We start from the raw sequence: 18,057 nt of genomic DNA, 5'->3' as shown, positions 1-18,057 counted from the left end.
CCCAATAATTATATCGTCGTCAGGTATTGTGGAAAAACTTTGACTTTTTACGTCACATCTGAGACCTCACAACACCGCTCCCGGATGGGCTCGAACCACCAACCTTTCAGTTAACAGCCGAACGCGCTAACCATTGAGCCACGGAAGCTCAGAAATTCAATGGTTGTCAGGTATTGTGGAAAAACTTTGTCTTTTTACGTCACATCTGAGACCTCACAACACCGCTCCCGTATGGGCTCGAACCACCAACCTTTCGGTTAACAGCCGAACGCGCTAACCATGCGCCACGGAAGCCCAAAAATTAAATGGCCGTCAGGTATTGTGGAAAAATTTTGACTTTTTACGTCACACCTGAGACCTCACAACACCGCTCCCGGATGGGCTCGAACCACCAACCATTCGGTTAACAGCCGAACGCACTAAGCATTGCGCCACGGAAGCCCAAAAATTAAATGGTCGTCAGGTATTGTGGAAAAACTTTGGCTTTTTATGTTACATTTGAGATCCCAAAACACCGCTCCCGGGTGGGCTCGAACCACCAACCTATTGGTTTACAGCCAAACGCGCAAACCATTGAGCCACGGAAACTCAGAAATTAAATGTTTTTCAGGTATTGTGGAAAAGTTATGACTTTTCACGCTACATCTGAGACCCCACAACACCTCTCCCGGGTGGGCTCGAACCACCAACCTATTGGTCAACAGCCGAACGCGCCAACCATTGAGCCACGGAAACTCAGAAATTAAATGTTTTTCAGGTATTGTGGAAAAGTTATGACTTTTCACGCTACATCTGAGACCCCACAACATCTCTCCCGGGTGGGCTCGAAACACCAACCTTTCGGTTAACAGCTGAACGCGCTAATTATTGCGCCACGGAAGCTCAGAAATTAAATGGTTGTCACATATTGTGGAAAAGCTTTGACTTTTTACGTTACATTTGAGACCTCACAACACGGTTCCCAGGTGTACTCGAACCACCAACCTTTTGAATAACAGCTGAACGCGCTAACCATTGCGCCACGGAAGCTCAAAAATGATATGGTCGTCAGGTATTGTGGAAAAACTTTGACTTTTTACGTCACATCAGAGACCTCCCAAGTACTGACTGCGCTCGACGCTGCTTAACTTCGGTGATCGGACGAGAACCGGTGTTTTCAGAGTGATATGGCCGTTGCCGAGAGTGCTAGTTAATAATTCGAATTTAAATTAAGTGAGACAAATTAACCTTCATCTTTTAAAACATTAACAAAAAGAAAATATGTTTGCTTTTTTCATATCTATTGGAATTTAAAAGAGGAAAAAAAAGTGAAAATGCCAACGGCACGCAGTGTTCCTAAGTGGTCTCCCTCCCAAGTACTGACTGCGCTCGACGCTGCTAAACTTCTGTGATCGGACGAGAACCGGTGTTTTCAGCGTGATATGGCCGTTGCCGAGAGTGCTAGATAATAATTTGAATTTAATTAACCTTCATCTTTATAAAACAATAACAAAAAGATGATATGTTTGGTTTTTTCATATCTGGTGGAATTTAAAAGAGGAAACAAAAATGAAAAAGCCAACGGCACGCAGTGTTCCCAAGTACCGACTGCGCTCGACGCTGCTTAACTTCCGTGATCGGACGAGAACCGGTGTTTTCAGAGTGATATGGCCGTTGCCGAGAGTGCTAGTTAATAATTCGAATTTAAATTAAGTGAGACAAATTAACCATCATCTTTTTAAAACAATAACAAAAAGAAAATATGTTTGCTTTTTTCATATCTATTGGAATTTAAAAGACAAAAAAAAGTGAAAAAGCTAACGGAACGCAGTATTCCTAAGTGGTCTCCCTCCCAAGTACTGACTGCGCCCGACGCTGCTTAACTTCGGTGATCGGACAAGAAACGGTGTATTCAGCGTGATATGGCCGTTGCCGAGAGTGCTAGTTAATAATTTGAATTTTTTAACCTTCATCTTTATAAAACAATAACAAAAAGAAGATATGTTTGCTTTTTTCATATCTGGTGGAATTTGAAAGAGGAAACAAAAAGGAAAAAGCCTACGGCACGCTGTGTTACCAAGTACTGACTGCGCTCGACGCTGCTTAACTATGGTGATCGGACGAGAAACGGTGTTTTCAGTGTGATATGGCTGTTGCCAAGAGTGCTAGTTAATAATTCGAATTTAAATTAAGTGAGACAAATTAACCTTCATCTTTTTAAAACAATAACAAAAAGAAAATATGTTTGCTTTTTTCATATCTATTGGAATTTAAAAGAGAAAAAAAGTGAAAAACCTAACGGCACGCAGTGTTCCTAAGTGGTCTCCCTCCCAAGTACTGACTGCGTCCGACGCTGCTTAACTACGGTGATCGGACGAGAAACGGTGTATTCAGCGTGATATGGCCGTTGCCGAGAGTGCTAGTTAATAATTTGAATTTATTTAACCTTCATCTTTATAAAACTAAAACAAAAAGAAGATATGTTTGCTTTTTTCATATCTGGTGGAATTTTAAAGAGGAAAAAAATGGAAAAAGCCAACGGCACGCTGTGTTACCAAGTACTGACTGCGCTCGACGCTGCTTAACTATGGTGATCGGACGAGAAACGGTGTTTTCAGTGTGATATGGCCGTTGCCAAGAGTGCTAGTTAATAAATCGAATTTAAATTAAGTGAGACAAATTAACCTTCATCTTTTTAAACAATAACAAAATGAAGATATGTTTGGTTTTTTCATATCTGGTGGAATTTAAAAGAGGAAACAAAAGAAAAAGCCAACGGCACGCACTGTTCCCAAGCACTGACTGCGCTCGACGCTGCTTAACTTCGGTGATCGGACGAGAACCGGGGTTTTCAGCGTGATATGGCCGTTGCCAAGAGTGCTAGTTAATAATTCGAATTTAAATTAAGTGAAACAAATTAACCTTCATCTTTTTAAAACTATAACAAAAAGAAAATATGTTTGCTTTTTTCATATCTATTGGAATTTAAAAGAGGAAAATAAAGTCAAAAAGCCAACGGAACGCAGTGTTCCTAAGTGGTCTCCCTCCCAAGTTCTGACTGCGCTAGACGCTGCTTAACTTCCGTGATCGGACGAGAACCGGTGTTTTCAGAGTGATATGGCCGTTGCCGAGAGTGCTAGTTAATAATTCGAATTTAAATTAAGTGAAACAAATTAACCTTCATCTTTTTAAAACAATAACAAAAAGATAATATGTTTGCTTTTTTCATATCTATTGGAATTTAAAAGAGGAAAGAAAAGTCAAAAACCAAAGGAACACAGTGCTCCTAAGTGGTCTCCCTCCCAAGTACTGACTGCACTCGACGCTGCTTAACTTCGGTGATCGGACGAGAAACGGTGTATTCAGCGTGATATGGCCGTTGCCGAGAGTGCTAGTTAATAATTTGAATTTATTTAACCTTCATCTTTATAAAACTATATTAAAAAGAAGATATGTTTGCTTTTTTCATATCTGGTGGAATTTTAAAGAGGAAAAAAAATGGAAAAAGCCAACGGCACGCTGTGTTACCAAGTACTGACTGCGCTCGACGCTGCTTAACTTCCGTGATCGGACGAGAACCGGTGTTTTCAGAGTGATATGGCCGTTGCCGAGAGTGCTAGTTAATAATTCGAATTTAAATTAAGTGAGACAAATTAACCATCATCTTTTTAAAACAATAACAAAAAGAAAATATGTTTGCTTTTTTCATATCTATTGGAATTTAAAAGACAAAAAAAAGTGAAAAAGCTAACGGAACGCAGTATTCCTAAGTGGTCTCCCTCCCAAGTACTGACTGCGCCCGACGCTGCTTAACTTCGGTGATCGGACAAGAAACGGTGTATTCAGCGTGATATGGCCGTTGCCGAGAGTGCTAGTTAATAATTTGAATTTTTTAACCTTCATCTTTATAAAACAATAACAAAAAGAAGATATGTTTGCTTTTTTCATATCTGGTGGAATTTGAAAGAGGAAACAAAAAGGAAAAAGCCTACGGCACGCTGTGTTACCAAGTACTGACTGCGCTCGACGCTGCTTAACTATGGTGATCGGACGAGAAACGGTGTTTTCAGTGTGATATGGCTGTTGCCAAGAGTGCTAGTTAATAATTCGAATTTAAATTAAGTGAGACAAATTAACCTTCATCTTTTTAAAACAATAACAAAAAGAAAATATGTTTGCTTTTTTCATATCTATTGGAATTTAAAAGAGAAAAAAAGTGAAAAACCTAACGGCACGCAGTGTTCCTAAGTGGTCTCCCTCCCAAGTACTGACTGCGTCCGACGCTGCTTAACTACGGTGATCGGACGAGAAACGGTGTATTCAGCGTGATATGGCCGTTGCCGAGAGTGCTAGTTAATAATTTGAATTTATTTAACCTTCATCTTTATAAAACTAAAACAAAAAGAAGATATGTTTGCTTTTTTCATATCTGGTGGAATTTTAAAGAGGAAAAAAATGGAAAAAGCCAACGGCACGCTGTGTTACCAAGTACTGACTGCGCTCGACGCTGCTTAACTATGGTGATCGGACGAGAAACGGTGTTTTCAGTGTGATATGGCCGTTGCCAAGAGTGCTAGTTAATAAATCGAATTTAAATTAAGTGAGACAAATTAACCTTCATCTTTTTAAACAATAACAAAATGAAGATATGTTTGGTTTTTTCATATCTGGTGGAATTTAAAAGAGGAAACAAAAGAAAAAGCCAACGGCACGCACTGTTCCCAAGCACTGACTGCGCTCGACGCTGCTTTACTTCGGTGATCGGACGAGAACCGGGGTTTTCAGCGTGATATGGCCGTTGCCAAGAGTGCTAGTTAATAATTCGAATTTAAATTAAGTGAAACAAATTAACCTTCATCTTTTTAAAACTATAACAAAAAGAAAATATGTTTGCTTTTTTCATATCTATTGGAATTTAAAAGAGGAAAATAAAGTCAAAAAGCCAACGGAACGCAGTGTTCCTAAGTGGTCTCCCTCCCAAGTTCTGACTGCGCTAGACGCTGCTTAACTTCCGTGATCGGACGAGAACCGGTGTTTTCAGAGTGATATGGCCGTTGCCGAGAGTGCTAGTTAATAATTCGAATTTAAATTAAGTGAAACAAATTAACCTTCATCTTTTTAAAACAATAACAAAAAGATAATATGTTTGCTTTTTTCATATCTATTGGAATTTAAAAGAGGAAAGAAAAGTCAAAAACCAAAGGAACACAGTGCTCCTAAGTGGTCTCCCTCCGAAGTACTGACTGCACTCGACGCTGCTTAACTTCGGTGATCGGACGAGAAACGGTGTATTCAGCGTGATATGGCCGTTGCCGAGAGTGCTAGTTAATAATTTGAATTTATTTAACCTTCATCTTTATAAAACTATATTAAAAAGAAGATATGTTTGCTTTTTTCATATCTGGTGGAATTTTAAAGAGGAAAAAAAATGGAAAAAGCCAATGGCACGCTGTGTTACCAAGTACTGACTGCGCTCGACGCTGCTTAACTATGGTGATCGGACGAGAAACGGTGTTTTCAGTGTGATATGGCCGTTGCCAAGAGTGCTAGTTAATAATTCGAATTTAAATTAAGTGAGACAAATTAACCTTCATCTTTTTAAACAATAACAAAATGAAGATATGTTTGGTTTTTTCATATCTGGTGGAATTTAAAAGAGGAAACAAAAGAAAAAGCCAACGGCACGCACTGTTCCCAAGCACTGACTGCGCTCGACGCTGCTTAACTTCGGTGATCGGACGAGAACCGGGGTTTATCAGCGTGATATGGCCGTTGCCAAGAGGGCTAGTTAATAATTCGAATTTAAATTAAGTGAAACAAATTAACCTTCATCTTTTTAAAACTATAACAAAAAGAAAATATGTTTGCTTTTTTCATATCTATTGGAATTTAAAAGAGGAAAATGAAGTCAAAAAGCCAACGGAATGCAGTGTTCCTAAGTGGTCTCCCTCCCAAGTTCTGACTGCACTCGACGCTGCTTAACTTCCGTGATCGGACGAGAACCGGTGTTTTCAGAGTGATATGGCCGTTGCCGAGAGTGCTAGTTAATAATTCGAATTTAAATTAAGTGAAACAAATTAACCTTCATCTTTTTAAAACAATAACAAAAAGATAATATGTTTGCTTTTTTCATATCTATTGGAATTTAAAAGAGGAAAGAAAAGTCAAAAACCAAAGGAACACAGTGCTCCTAAGTGGTCTCCCTCCCAAGTACTGACTGCACTCGACGCTGCTTAACTTCGGTGATCGGACGAGAAACGGTGTATTCAGCGTGATATGGCCGTTGCCGAGAGTGCTAGTTAATAATTTGAATTTATTTAACCTTCATCTTTATAAAACTATATTAAAAAGAAGATATGTTTGCTTTTTTCATATCTGGTGGAATTTTAAAGAGGAAAAAAAATGGAAAAAGCCAACGGCACGCTGTGTTACCAAGTACTGACTGCGCTCGACGCTGCTTAACTATGGTGATCGGACGAGAAACGGTGTTTTCAGTGTGATATGGCCGTTGCCAAGAGTGCTAGTTAATAATTCGAATTTAAATTAAGTGAGACAAATTAACCTTCATCTTTTTAAACAATAACAAAATGAAGATATGTTTGGTTTTTTCATATCTGGTGGAATTTAAAAGAGGAAACAAAAGAAAAAGCCAACGGCACGCACTGTTCCCAAGCACTGACTGCGCTCGACGCTGCTTAACTTCGGTGATCGGACGAGAACCGGGGTTTATCAGCGTGATATGGCCGTTGCCAAGAGGGCTAGTTAATAATTCGAATTTAAATTAAGTGAAACAAATTAACCTTCATCTTTTTAAAACTATAACAAAAAGAAAATATGTTTGCTTTTTTCATATCTATTGGAATTTAAAAGAGGAAAATGAAGTCAAAAAGCCAACGGAACGCAGTGTTCCTAAGTGGTCTCCCTCCCAAGTTCTGACTGCACTCGACGCTGCTTAACTTCCGTGATCGGACGAGAACCGGTGTTTTCAGAGTGATATGGCCGTTGCCGAGAGTGCTAGTTAATAATTCGAATTTAAATTAAGTGAAACAAATTAACCTTCATCTTTTTAAAACAATAACAAAAAGATAATATGTTTGCTTTTTTCATATCTATTGGAATTTAAAAGAGGAAAGAAAAGTCAAAAACCAAAGGAACACAATGCTCCTAAGTGGTCTCCCTCCCAAGTACTGACTGCACTCGACGCTGCTCAACTTCGGTGATCGGACGAGAAACGGTGTATTCAGAGTTATATGGCCGTTCCCGAGAGTGCTAGTTAATTTGAATTTAATTAACCTTCATCTTTATAAAACAATAACAAAAAGAAGATATGTTTGCTTTTTTCATATCTGGTGAAATTTTAAAGAGGAAACAAAAAGGAAAAAGCCAACGGCACGCTGTGTTACCAAGTACTGACTGCGCTCGACGCTGCTTAACTATGGTGATCGGACGAGAAACGGTGTTTTCAGTGTGATATGGCTGTTGCCAAGAGTGCTAGTTAATAATTCGAATTTAAATTAAGTGAGACAAATTAACCTTCATCTTTTTAAAACAATAACAAAAAGAAAATATGTTTGCTTTTTCATATCTATTGGAATTTAAAAGAGAAAAAAAAGTGAAAAAGCTAACGGCACGCAGTGTTCCTAAGTGGTCTCCCTACCAAGTACTGACTGCGCCCGACGCTGCTTAACTTCGGTGATCGGACGAGAAACGGTGTATTCAGCGTGATATGGCCGTTGCCGAGAGTGCTAGTTAATAATTTGAATTTATTTAACCTTCATCTTTATAAAACTATATTAAAAAGAAGATATGTTTGCTTTTTTCATATCTGGTGGAATTTTAAAGAGGAAAAAAAATGGAAAAAGCCAACGGCACGCTGTGTTACCAAGTACTGACTGCGCTCGACGCTGCTTAACTATGGTGATCGGACGAGAAACGGTGTTTTCAGTGTGATATGGCCGTTGCCAAGAGTGCTAGTTAATAATTCGAATTTAAATTAAGTGAGACAAATTAACCTTCATCTTTTTAAACAATAACAAAATGAAGATATGTTTGGTTTTTTCATATCTGGTGGAATTTAAAAGAGGAAACAAAAGAAAAAGCCAACGGCACGCAGTGTTCCCAATCACTGACTGCGCTCGACGCTGCTTAACTTTGGTGATCGGACGAGAACCGGGGTTTTCACCGTGATATGGCCGTTGCCAAGAGTGCTAGTTAATAATTCGAATTTAAATTAAGTGAAACAAATTAACCTTCATCTTTATAAAACAATAACAAAAAGATAATATGTTTGCTTTTTTCATATCTATTGGAATTTAAAAGAGGAAAAAAAAGTCAAAAACCAAAGGAACAAAGTGCTCCTAAGTGATCTCCCTCCCAAGTACTGACTGCACTCGACGCTGCTCAACTTCGGTGATCGGACGAGAAACGGTGTAATCAGAGTTATATGGCCGTTGCCGAGAGTGCTAGTTAATTTGAATTTAATTAACCTTCATCTTTATAAAACAATAACAAAAAGAAGATATGTTTGCTTTTTTCATATCTGGTGGAATTTTAAAGATTAAACAAAAAGGAAAAAGCCAACGGCACGCTGTGTTACCAAGTAGTGACTGCGCTCGACGCTGCTTAACTATGGTGATCGGACGAGAAACGGTGTTTTCAGTGTGATATGGCCGTTGCCAAGAGTGCTAGTTAATAATTCGAATTTAAATTAAGTGAGACAAATTAACCTTCATCTTTTTAAAAAATAACAAAATGAAGATATGTTTGGTTTTTTCATATCTGGTGGAATTTAAAAGAGGAAACAAAAAGGAAAAAGCCAACGGCACGCAGTGTTCCCTAGCACTGACTGCGCTCGACGCTGCTTAACTTCGGTGATCGGACGAGAACCGGGGTTTTCAGCGTGATATGGCCGTTGCCGAGAGTGCTAGTTAATAATTCGAATTTAAATTAAGTGATACAAATTAACCTTCATCTTTTTAAAACAATAACAAAAAGATAATACTTTTGCTTTTTTCATATCTATTGGAATTTAAAAGAGGAAAAAAAAGTCAAAAACCAAAGGAACACAGTGTTTCTAAGTGGTCTCCCTCCCAAGTACTGACTGCACTCGACGCTGCTCTACTTCGGTGATCGGACGAGAAACGGTATATTCAGAGTGATATGGCCGTTGCCGAGAGTGCTAGTTAATTTGATTTTAATTAACCTTCATCTTTATAAAACAATAACAAAAAGAAGATATGTTTGCTTTTTTCATATCTGGTGGAATTTTAAAGAGGAAACAAAAAGGAAAAAGCCAACGGCACGCTGTTTTACCAAGTACTGACTGCGCTCGACGCTGCTTAGCTATGGTGATCGGACGAGAAACGGTGTTTTCAGTGTGATATGGCCGTTGCCAAGAGTGCTAGTTAATAATTCGAATTTAAATTAAGTGAGACAAATTAACCTTCATCTTTTTAAAACAATAACAAAAAGAAAATATGTTTGCTTTTTTCATATCTATTGGAATTTAAAAGAGAAAAAAAAAGTGAAAAAGCTAACGGCACGCAGTGTTCCTAAGTGGTCTCCCTCCCAAGTACTGACTGCGCTCGACGCTGCTTAACTTCGGTAATCGGACGAGAAACGGTGTATTCAGCGTAGAAATCGCTGAACGCGCTAACCATTGCGCCACGGAAGCCAAAAATTAAATGTTCGTCAGGTATTGTGGAAAGACTCTGACTTTTTACCTCTCCGTGTGACGTAGTCCAGGAGAGGTTCTGTAAGGCCGTGTCTGTCTGTGTGTCTGTGTGTCTGTCTGTCTGTGTGTGTGTCTGTGTGTCTGTGTGTCTGTGTGTCTGTGTGTGTGTCTGTCTGTCTGTGTGTGTGTCTGTCTGTCCGTTGTTACACCCACGTGACCGCGTTCGCAGTTTGCGTATCGGAGCAAACGTGTTCGCCATTTCCGAACTGCTTTCACAGTCACGGAAATGGCTCCTCTACTTGAGTTCTCACACCACCAATCTTCTGGTCTTTGTCCATACCACACGGACACTAGTCTGTTCTTACTGGCTGCTAATCACCACCATCTTCTGGTCTTCGTCCATTCCACGTGGACACCAGTCTGTACATACTGGCTTCTAATCACCACCATCTTCTGTTCTTTGTCAATCCCACATTGACACCAGTCTGCACTTACACTGCCTTCTAACACCACCATCCACTGGTCTTCCGTCTATTCCACATAGACACCAATCTGTATCATTGGCTTCTACTCCATTATCATCGTTTGGTTTTAGGATATACGCGGCGATCAGCTAGGGTTACGAGAAACGTCTAGCCTCCCTAAGGTAGGATCGCTACCAAAGGTTTTCGCATTTGCGGTTTTTCCTTACTATTATAATGGAAACGAATCGTATATATACCCCAAAATTTGAAGAAAGCGGGAAGAGGGGTACCCTTCACTTTAAACGTCAATATTAGCAAAGTTTGAGAAGATAATAAGTATAACTTTTTTTAAACGATTTAACTATTATTAATGTTAATTAGTGAAGATTAAAATAATTAAAAATAATTATATTTATTAAAATATTAAAGATAAACCTCTCGTGCAAAGAGAGAGATTATCATTGCCTCTTATATCTACCAAGGCCCGTGCATGCGATATATTTCCTTCATTGCCTCCTATAACTATCAAGGCCCGTGCATTGTGATATATTTCATTCATTGCATAAACATAAGCGAGATTGTTTAGGGAAAAAAATACTGCTTCCACTAATGCGTTTATACTCCTTGTTACTGTTGTATAGAGTAATCATGATAAAAGCTTAAAAAATTACGAGAGGACAGACCTTTTTTATCCTCATTCAAAAATATTTTTTGGTGCTAAGACTGCTTTAAAAAATCCAAACGGTTAGGCATTGGTAAAAAAGACAAATGATATTTTTCAAATCTTATGAGATAACGCCCACCTAGTTGAAAATTGCCGTTTTTTATCCTCGGGAGCCATTCCTTATGAGAATTTCGATGCTAGTAGGTTGTCAATTAAACTACCCTTATATTATTGTTGTTGGAAATTGGATATTAAGTCAAATTAAGTGGTTGTAAAGAGCCAGCAGGTTTTTGCCACTTCTTTTTGTGAGTATTTGATTTTTATATGTAAAATGGAGGAAGATAATGTTGAGAGTAAGGATGAAATGCGGAAGCGCAAAGCGCGGGAAAGGATGAGGGCAAAAGGTCGACGTTTTCATTGGATACTTAAGGTTATATAATCTTCTCGACACGGAGAGGTAATATTTTGGTTTTCCCGACTTGTTACGTTACATATGAGACTTCACAACACCGCTCCCGGGTGGGCTTGAACCACCAACCTTTCGGTTAACAGATGAACGTGCTAGCCATTGCGCCACGGAACCCTAAAAATTAAATGTCGTCAGGTATTGTTGAAAAACTTCGTCTTTTGAAGTTACATTTGAGACCTCACAACACCGCTCCCAGGTGGGCTCGAACCACCAACCTTTCGATTAACAGCCGAACGCGCTAACCATTGAGCCACAGAAGCTCAGAAATTAAATGGTTGTCAGGTCTTGTGGAAAACTTATGACTTTTTACGCTACATCTTAGACCCCACAACACCTCTCCCGGGTGGGCTGGAACCACCAACCTTTCGGTTAACAGCCGAATGCACTAAGCATTGCGCCATGGAAGCTTAGAATTTAAAATGTTGTCAGGTATTGTGGAAAAACTTTGACTTTTTACGTTACATTTGATATCTCACAACACCGCTCCCGGGTGGGCTCGAACCACCAACCATTTGGTTAACAGCCGAACGCACTAAGCATTGCGCCACGGAAAATTAGAATTTAAAATGTTTTCATGTATTGTGGAAAACTTATGACTTTTTACGCTACATCTGAGATCTCACAACACCGCTCCCGGGTGGGCCCGAACCACCAACCTTTCGGTTAACAGATGAACGCGATAACCGTTGCGCAACGGAAGCCCAAAAATTATATCGTCGTCAGGTATTGTGGAAAAACTTTGACTTTTTACGTTACATTTGATATGTCACAACACCGCTCCCGGGTGGGCTCGAACGACCAACTTTTCGGTTAACAGCCGAACGCGCTAACCATTGCGCCACGGAAGCCCAAAAAATAAATGTTCGTCAGGTATTGTGGGAAAACTTTGACTTTTTACGTCACATCTGAGGCCTCACAACACCGCTCCCGGGTGGGCTCGAACCACCAACCATTCGGTTAACAGCCGAACGCACTAAGCATTGCGCCACGGAAAATTAGAATTTAAAATGTTTTCATGTATTGTGGAAAACTTATGACTTTTTACGCTACATCTGAGATCTCACAACACCGCTCCCGGGTGGGCCCGAACCACCAACCTTTCGGTTAACAGATGAACGCGATAACCGTTGCGCAACGGAAGCCCAAAAATTATATCGTCGTCAGGTATTGTGGAAAAACTTTGACTTTTTACGTTACATTTGATATCTCACAACACCGCTCCCGGGTGGGCTCGAACGACCAACCTTTCGGTTAACAGCCGAACGCGCTAACCATTGCGCCACGGAAGCCCAAAAAATAAATGTTCGTCAGGTATTGTGGGAAAACTTTGACTTTTTACGTCACATCTGAGGCCTCACAACACCGCTCCCGGGTGGGCTCGAACCACCGACCTTTCGGTTAACAGCCAAACGCACTAAGCATTGCACCATGGAAGCTTAGAATTTAAAATGTTGTCAGGTATTGTGGAAAAACTTTGGCTTTTTACGTTCCTTCTGAGATCTCACAACACCGCTCCCGGGTGGCCCGAACCACCAACCTTTCGGTTAACAGATGAACGCGATAACCGTTGCGGAACGGAAGCCCAAAAATTATATCGTCGTCAGGTATTGTGGAAAAACTTTGACTTTTTACGTCACATCTGAGACCTCACAACACCGCTCCCGGATGGGCTCGAACCTCCAACGTTTCAGTTAACAGCCGAACGCGCTAACCATTGAGCCACGGAAGTTCAGAAATACAATGGTTGTCAGGTATTGTGGAAAAACTTTGACTTTTTACGTCACATCTGAGACCTCACAACACCGCTCCCGGATGGGCTCGAACCACCAACCATTCGGTTAACAGCCGAACGCACTAAGCATTGCGCCACGGAAAATTAGAATTTAAAATGTTTTCATGCATTGTGGAAAACTTATGACTTTTTACGCTACATCTGAGATCTCACAACACCGCTCCCGGGTGGGCCCGAACCACCAACCTTTCGGTTAACAGATGAACGCGATAACCTTTGCGCAACGGAAGCCCAAAAATTATATCGTCGTCAGGTATTGTGGAAAAACTTTGATTTTTTACGTCACATCTGAGACCTCACAACACCGCTCCCGGATGGGCTCGAACCACCAACCTTTCAGTTAACAGCCGAACGCGCTAACCATTGAGCCACGGAAGCTCAGAAATTCAATGGTTGTCAGGTATTGTGGAAAAACTTTGTCTTTTTACGTCACATCTGAGACCTCACAACACCGCTCCCGTATGGGCTCGAACCACCAACCTTTCGGTTAACAGCCGAACGCGCTAACCATTGCGCCACGGAAGCCCAAAAATTAAATGGCCGTCAGGTACTGTGGAAAAACTTTGACTTTTTACGTCACATATGAAACTCCACAACACCGCTCCGGGATGGGCTCGAACCACCAACCTTTCGGTTAACAGCCGAACGCGCTAACCATTGCGCCACGGAAGCCCAAAAAATAAATGTTTGTCAGGTATTGTGGGAAAACTTTGACTTTTTACGTCACATCTGAGGCCTCACAACACCGCTCCCGGGTGGGCTCGAACCACCGACCTTTCGGTTAACAGCCGAACGCACTAAGCATTGCGCCATGGAAGCTTAGAATTTAAAATGTTGTCAGGTATTGTGGAAAAACTTTGGCTTTTTACGTTCCTTCTGAGATCTCACAACACCGCTCCCGGGTGGCCCGAACCACCAACCTTTCGGTTAACAGATGAACGCGATAACCGTTGCGCAACGGAAGCCCAAAAATTATATCGTCGTCAGGTATTGTGGAAAAACTTTGACTTTTTACGTCACATCTGAGACCTCACAACACCGCTCCCGGTTGGGCTCGAACCACCAACCTTTCGGTTAACAGCCGAACGCACTAAGCATTGCGCCACGGAAGCTTAGAATTTATAACGTTGCCAGGTATTGTGGAAAAACTTTGACTTTTTACGTTACATTTGATATCTCGCAACACCGCTCCCGGGTGGGCTCGAACGACCAACCTTTCGGTTAACAGCCGAACGCGCTAACCATTGAGCCACGGAAGCTCAGAAATTAAATGGTTGTCAGGTATGGTGGGAAAACTTTGACTTTTTAAGTCACATCTGAGACCTCACAACACCGCTCCCGGATGGGCTCGAACCACCAACCTTTCGGTTAACAGCCGAAAGCACTAAGCATTGCGCCACGGAAAATTAGAATTTAAAATGTTGTCATGTATTGTGGACGTATATGTGACGTAAAAAGTCAAAGTTTTTCCACAATACCTGACGGCCATTTAATTTTTGGGCTTCCGTGGCGCAATGGTTAGCGCGTTCGGCTGTTAACTGAAAGGTTGGTGGTTCGAGCCCAAACGGGAGCGGTGTTGTGAGGTCTCAGATATGACGTAAAAAGACAAAGTTTTTCCACAATACCTGACAACCATTGAATTTCTGAGCTTCCGTGGCTCAATGGTTAGCGCGTTCGGCTGTTAACTGAAAGGTTGGTGGTTCGAGCCCATCCGGGAGCGGTGTTGTGAGGTCTAAGATGTGACGTAAAAAGTCAAAGTTTTTCCACAATACCTGACGACGATATAATTTTTGGGCTTCCGTTGCGCAACGGTTATCGCGTTCATCTGTTAACCGAAAGGTTGGTGGTTCGGGCCCACCCGGGAGCGGTGTTGTGAGATCTCAGAAGGAACGTAAAAAGCCAAAGTTTTTCTACAATACCTGACAACATTTTAAATTCTAAGCTTCCATGGCGCAATGCTTAGTGCGTTCGGCTGTTAACCGAAAGGTCGGTGGTTCGAGCCCACCCGGGAGCGGTGTTGTGAGGCCTCAGATGTGACGTAAAAAGTCAAAGTTTTCCCACAATACCTGACGAACATTTATTTTTTGGGCTTCCGTGGCGCAATGGTTAGCGCATTCGGCTGTTAACCGAAAGGTTGGTGGTTCGAGCCCATCCCGGAGCGGTGTTGTGGAGTCTCATATGTGACGTAAAAATTCAAAGTTTTTCCACAATACCTGACGGCCATTTAATTTTTGGGCTTCCGTGGCGCAATGTTTAGCGAGTTCGGCTGTTAACCGAAAGGTTGGTGGTTCGAGCCCATACGGGAGCGGTGTTGTGAGTTCTCAGATGTGACGTAAAAAGTCAAAGTTTTTCCACAATACCTGACAACCATTGAATTTCTGAGCTTCCTTGGCTCAATGGTTAGCGCGTTCGGCTGTTAACTGAAAGGTTGGTGGTTCGAGCCCATCTGGGGGCGGTGTTGAGGTCTCAGATGTGACGTAAAAAGTCAAAGTTTTTCCACAATACCTGACGACGATATAATTTTTGGGCTTCCGTTACGCAACGGTTATCGCGTTCATCTGTTAACCGAAAGGTTGGTGGTTCGGGCCCAACCCGGGAGCGGTGTTGTGGGGTCTCAGATGTAGCGTAAAAAGTCATAAGTTTTCCACAATACATGAAAACATTTTAAATTCTAATTTTCCGTGGCGCAATGCTTAGTGCTTTCGGCTGTTAACCGAATGGTTGGTGGTTCGAGCCCATCCGGGAGCGGTGTTGTGAGGTCTCAGATGTGACGTAAAAAGTCAAAATTTTCCACAATACCTGACAACCATTGAATTTCTGAGCTTCCGTGGCTCAATGGTTAGCACGTTCGGCTGTTAACTGAAAGGTTGGAGGTTCGAGCCCATCCGGGAGCGGTGTTGTGAGGTCTCTGATGTGACGTAAAAAGTCAAAGTTTTTCCACAATACCTGACGACCATATCATTTTTGGGCTTCCGTGTGGCAATGGTTAGCGCGCTCAGCTGTTATTCAAAAGGTTGGTGGTTCGAGCCCACCTGGGAGCGGTGTTGTGAGGCATCAGATGTAACGTAAAAAGTCAGAGTTTTTCCACAATACCTCACGAACATTTAATTTTTGGGCTTCCGTGGCGCAATGGTTAGCGCGTTCAGTTGTTAACCGAAAGGTTGGTGGTTCGAGCTCACCCGGGAGAGGTGTTGTGGGGTCTCAGATGTAGCGTGAAAAGTCATAACTTTTCCACAATACCTAACAACTATTTAATTTCTGAGTTTCTGTGGCTCAATGGTTGGCGCGTTCGGCTGTTGACCAATAGGTTGGTGGTTCGAGCCCACCCGGGAGAGGTGTTGTGGGGTCTCAGATGTAGCGTGAAAAGTCATAACTTTTCCACAATACCTGAAAAACATTTAATTTCTGAGTTTCCGTGGCTCAATGGTTTGCGCGTTCGGCTGTAAACCAATAGGTTGGTGGTTCGAGCCCACCCGGGAGCGGTGTTTTGGGATCTCAAATGTAACATAAAAAGCCAAAGTTTTTCCACAATAACTGACGACCATTTAATTTTTGGGCTTCCGTGTGGCAATGGTTAGCGCGCTCAGCTGTTAACTGGAAGGTTGGAGGTTCGAGCCCATCCGGGAGCGGTGTTGTGAGGTCTCAGATGTGACGTAAAAAGTCAGAGTTTTTCCACAATACCTCACGAACATTTAATTTTTGGGCTTCCGTGGCGCAATGGTTAGCGCGTTCAGTTGTTAACCGAAAGGTTGGTGGTTCGAGCTCACCCGGGAGAGGTGTTGTGGGGTCTCAGATGTAGCGTGAAAAGTCATAACTTTTCCACAATACCTAACAACTATTTAATTTCTGAGTTTCTGTGGCTCAATGGTTGGCGCGTTCGGCTGTTGACCAATAGGTTGGTGGTTCGAGCCCACCCGGGAGAGGTGTTGTGGGGTCTCAGATGTAGCGTGAAAAGTCATAACTTTTCCACAATACCTGAAAAACATTTAATTTCTGAGTTTCCGTGGCTCAATGGTTAGCGCGTTCGGCTGTTAACCGAAACGTTGGTGGTACGAAACCATCCGGGAGCGGTGTTGTGAGGTCTCTGATGTGACGTAAAAAGTCAAAGTTTTCCCACAATACCTGACGACCATATCATTTTTGGGCTTCCGTGTGGCAATGGTTAGCGCGCTCAGCTGTTATTCAAAAGGTTGGTGGTTCGAGCCCACCTGGGAGCGGTGTTGTGAGGTATCAGATGTAACGTAAAAAGTCAGAGTTTTTCCACAATACCTGACGAACATTTAATTTTTGGGCTTCCGTGGCGCAATGGTTAGCGCGTTCAGCGTCTCAGATGTAGCGTACAAAGTCATAAGTTTTCCACAATACATGACAACATTTTAAATTCTAATTTTCCTTAATGCAATGCTTAGTGTGTTCGGCTGTTAACCGAAAGGTTGGTGGTTCGAGCCCATCCGGGAGCGGTGTTGTGTGGTCTCAGATGTGACGTAAAAAGTCAAAGTTTTTCCACAATACCTGACAACCCTATAATTTCTGAGCTTCCGTGGCTCAATGATTAGCGCGGTCGGCTGTTAACCGAAAGGTTGGTCGTTCGAGCCCACCCGGGAGCGGTGTTGTGAGATCTCAAATGTAACGTAAAAAGTCAAAGTTTTTCCACAATACCTGACAACATTTTAAATTCTAAGCTTCCGTGGCGCAATGCTTAGTGCGTTCGGCTCTTAACCGAAAGGTTGATGGTTCGAGCCCATCCGGGAGCGGTGTTGTGAGGTCTCAGATGTGACGTAAAAAGTAAAAGTTTTTCCACAATACCTGACAACATTTTAAATTCTAAGCTTCCATGGCGCAATGGTTAGCGCATTCGGCTGTTAACCGGAAGGTTGGTGGTTCGAGCCCATCCCGGAGCGGTTTTGTGGAGTCTCAGACGTGACGTATAAAGTCAAAGTTTTTCCACAATACCTATTGGATGTGGAACATATTGGACTATAACCTACTCAAAGGACATCCCCGTATCTCTAGTAA

The 18,057-nt window shown here is 41.9% G+C and overlaps 2 non-coding genes and 14 pseudogenes across 2 annotated transcripts; 1 reads left to right on the top strand and 15 right to left on the bottom strand.

The window, feature by feature from the left end:
- Nucleotides 1-515: 515 nt before the first annotated feature.
- TRNAY-GUA (transfer RNA tyrosine (anticodon GUA)) lies at nucleotides 516-588 on the bottom strand. The gene has a single exon. It is a non-coding gene; the product is annotated as a tRNA-Tyr (tRNA).
- A 726-nt stretch (nucleotides 589-1,314) lies between these two features.
- Nucleotides 1,315-1,433, bottom strand: LOC149700231 (5S ribosomal RNA; annotated as a pseudogene).
- A 361-nt stretch (nucleotides 1,434-1,794) lies between these two features.
- Nucleotides 1,795-1,913, bottom strand: LOC149700230 (5S ribosomal RNA; annotated as a pseudogene).
- A 359-nt stretch (nucleotides 1,914-2,272) lies between these two features.
- Nucleotides 2,273-2,391, bottom strand: LOC149700229 (5S ribosomal RNA; annotated as a pseudogene).
- A 598-nt stretch (nucleotides 2,392-2,989) lies between these two features.
- LOC149700228 (5S ribosomal RNA) lies at nucleotides 2,990-3,108 on the bottom strand (annotated as a pseudogene).
- A 136-nt stretch (nucleotides 3,109-3,244) lies between these two features.
- LOC149700227 (5S ribosomal RNA) lies at nucleotides 3,245-3,363 on the bottom strand (annotated as a pseudogene).
- A 361-nt stretch (nucleotides 3,364-3,724) lies between these two features.
- LOC149700226 (5S ribosomal RNA) lies at nucleotides 3,725-3,843 on the bottom strand (annotated as a pseudogene).
- A 359-nt stretch (nucleotides 3,844-4,202) lies between these two features.
- On the bottom strand, nucleotides 4,203-4,321 carry LOC149700225 (5S ribosomal RNA; annotated as a pseudogene).
- Nucleotides 4,322-4,919: 598 nt separating this feature from the next.
- LOC149700224 (5S ribosomal RNA) lies at nucleotides 4,920-5,038 on the bottom strand (annotated as a pseudogene).
- A 136-nt stretch (nucleotides 5,039-5,174) lies between these two features.
- LOC149700223 (5S ribosomal RNA) lies at nucleotides 5,175-5,293 on the bottom strand (annotated as a pseudogene).
- A 600-nt stretch (nucleotides 5,294-5,893) lies between these two features.
- LOC149700222 (5S ribosomal RNA) lies at nucleotides 5,894-6,012 on the bottom strand (annotated as a pseudogene).
- Nucleotides 6,013-6,148: 136 nt separating this feature from the next.
- Nucleotides 6,149-6,267, bottom strand: LOC149700221 (5S ribosomal RNA; annotated as a pseudogene).
- A 600-nt stretch (nucleotides 6,268-6,867) lies between these two features.
- LOC149700220 (5S ribosomal RNA) lies at nucleotides 6,868-6,986 on the bottom strand (annotated as a pseudogene).
- Nucleotides 6,987-7,598: 612 nt separating this feature from the next.
- LOC149700219 (5S ribosomal RNA) lies at nucleotides 7,599-7,717 on the bottom strand (annotated as a pseudogene).
- Nucleotides 7,718-8,792: 1,075 nt separating this feature from the next.
- LOC149700218 (5S ribosomal RNA) lies at nucleotides 8,793-8,895 on the bottom strand (annotated as a pseudogene).
- An 8,827-nt stretch (nucleotides 8,896-17,722) lies between these two features.
- TRNAK-CUU (transfer RNA lysine (anticodon CUU)) lies at nucleotides 17,723-17,795 on the top strand. The gene has a single exon. It is a non-coding gene; the product is annotated as a tRNA-Lys (tRNA).
- The last annotated feature ends 262 nt before the right edge of the window (nucleotides 17,796-18,057 follow it).

This window comes from Phalangium opilio, unplaced genomic scaffold (genome assembly GCF_054372755.1).
Source record: "Phalangium opilio isolate 3A_F unplaced genomic scaffold, DU_Popi_V2 ptg000019l_1, whole genome shotgun sequence".
Classification (NCBI taxonomy): domain Eukaryota; kingdom Metazoa; phylum Arthropoda; class Arachnida; order Opiliones; family Phalangiidae; genus Phalangium; species Phalangium opilio.
This window is presented reverse-complemented; position numbering and strand designations above follow the sequence as displayed.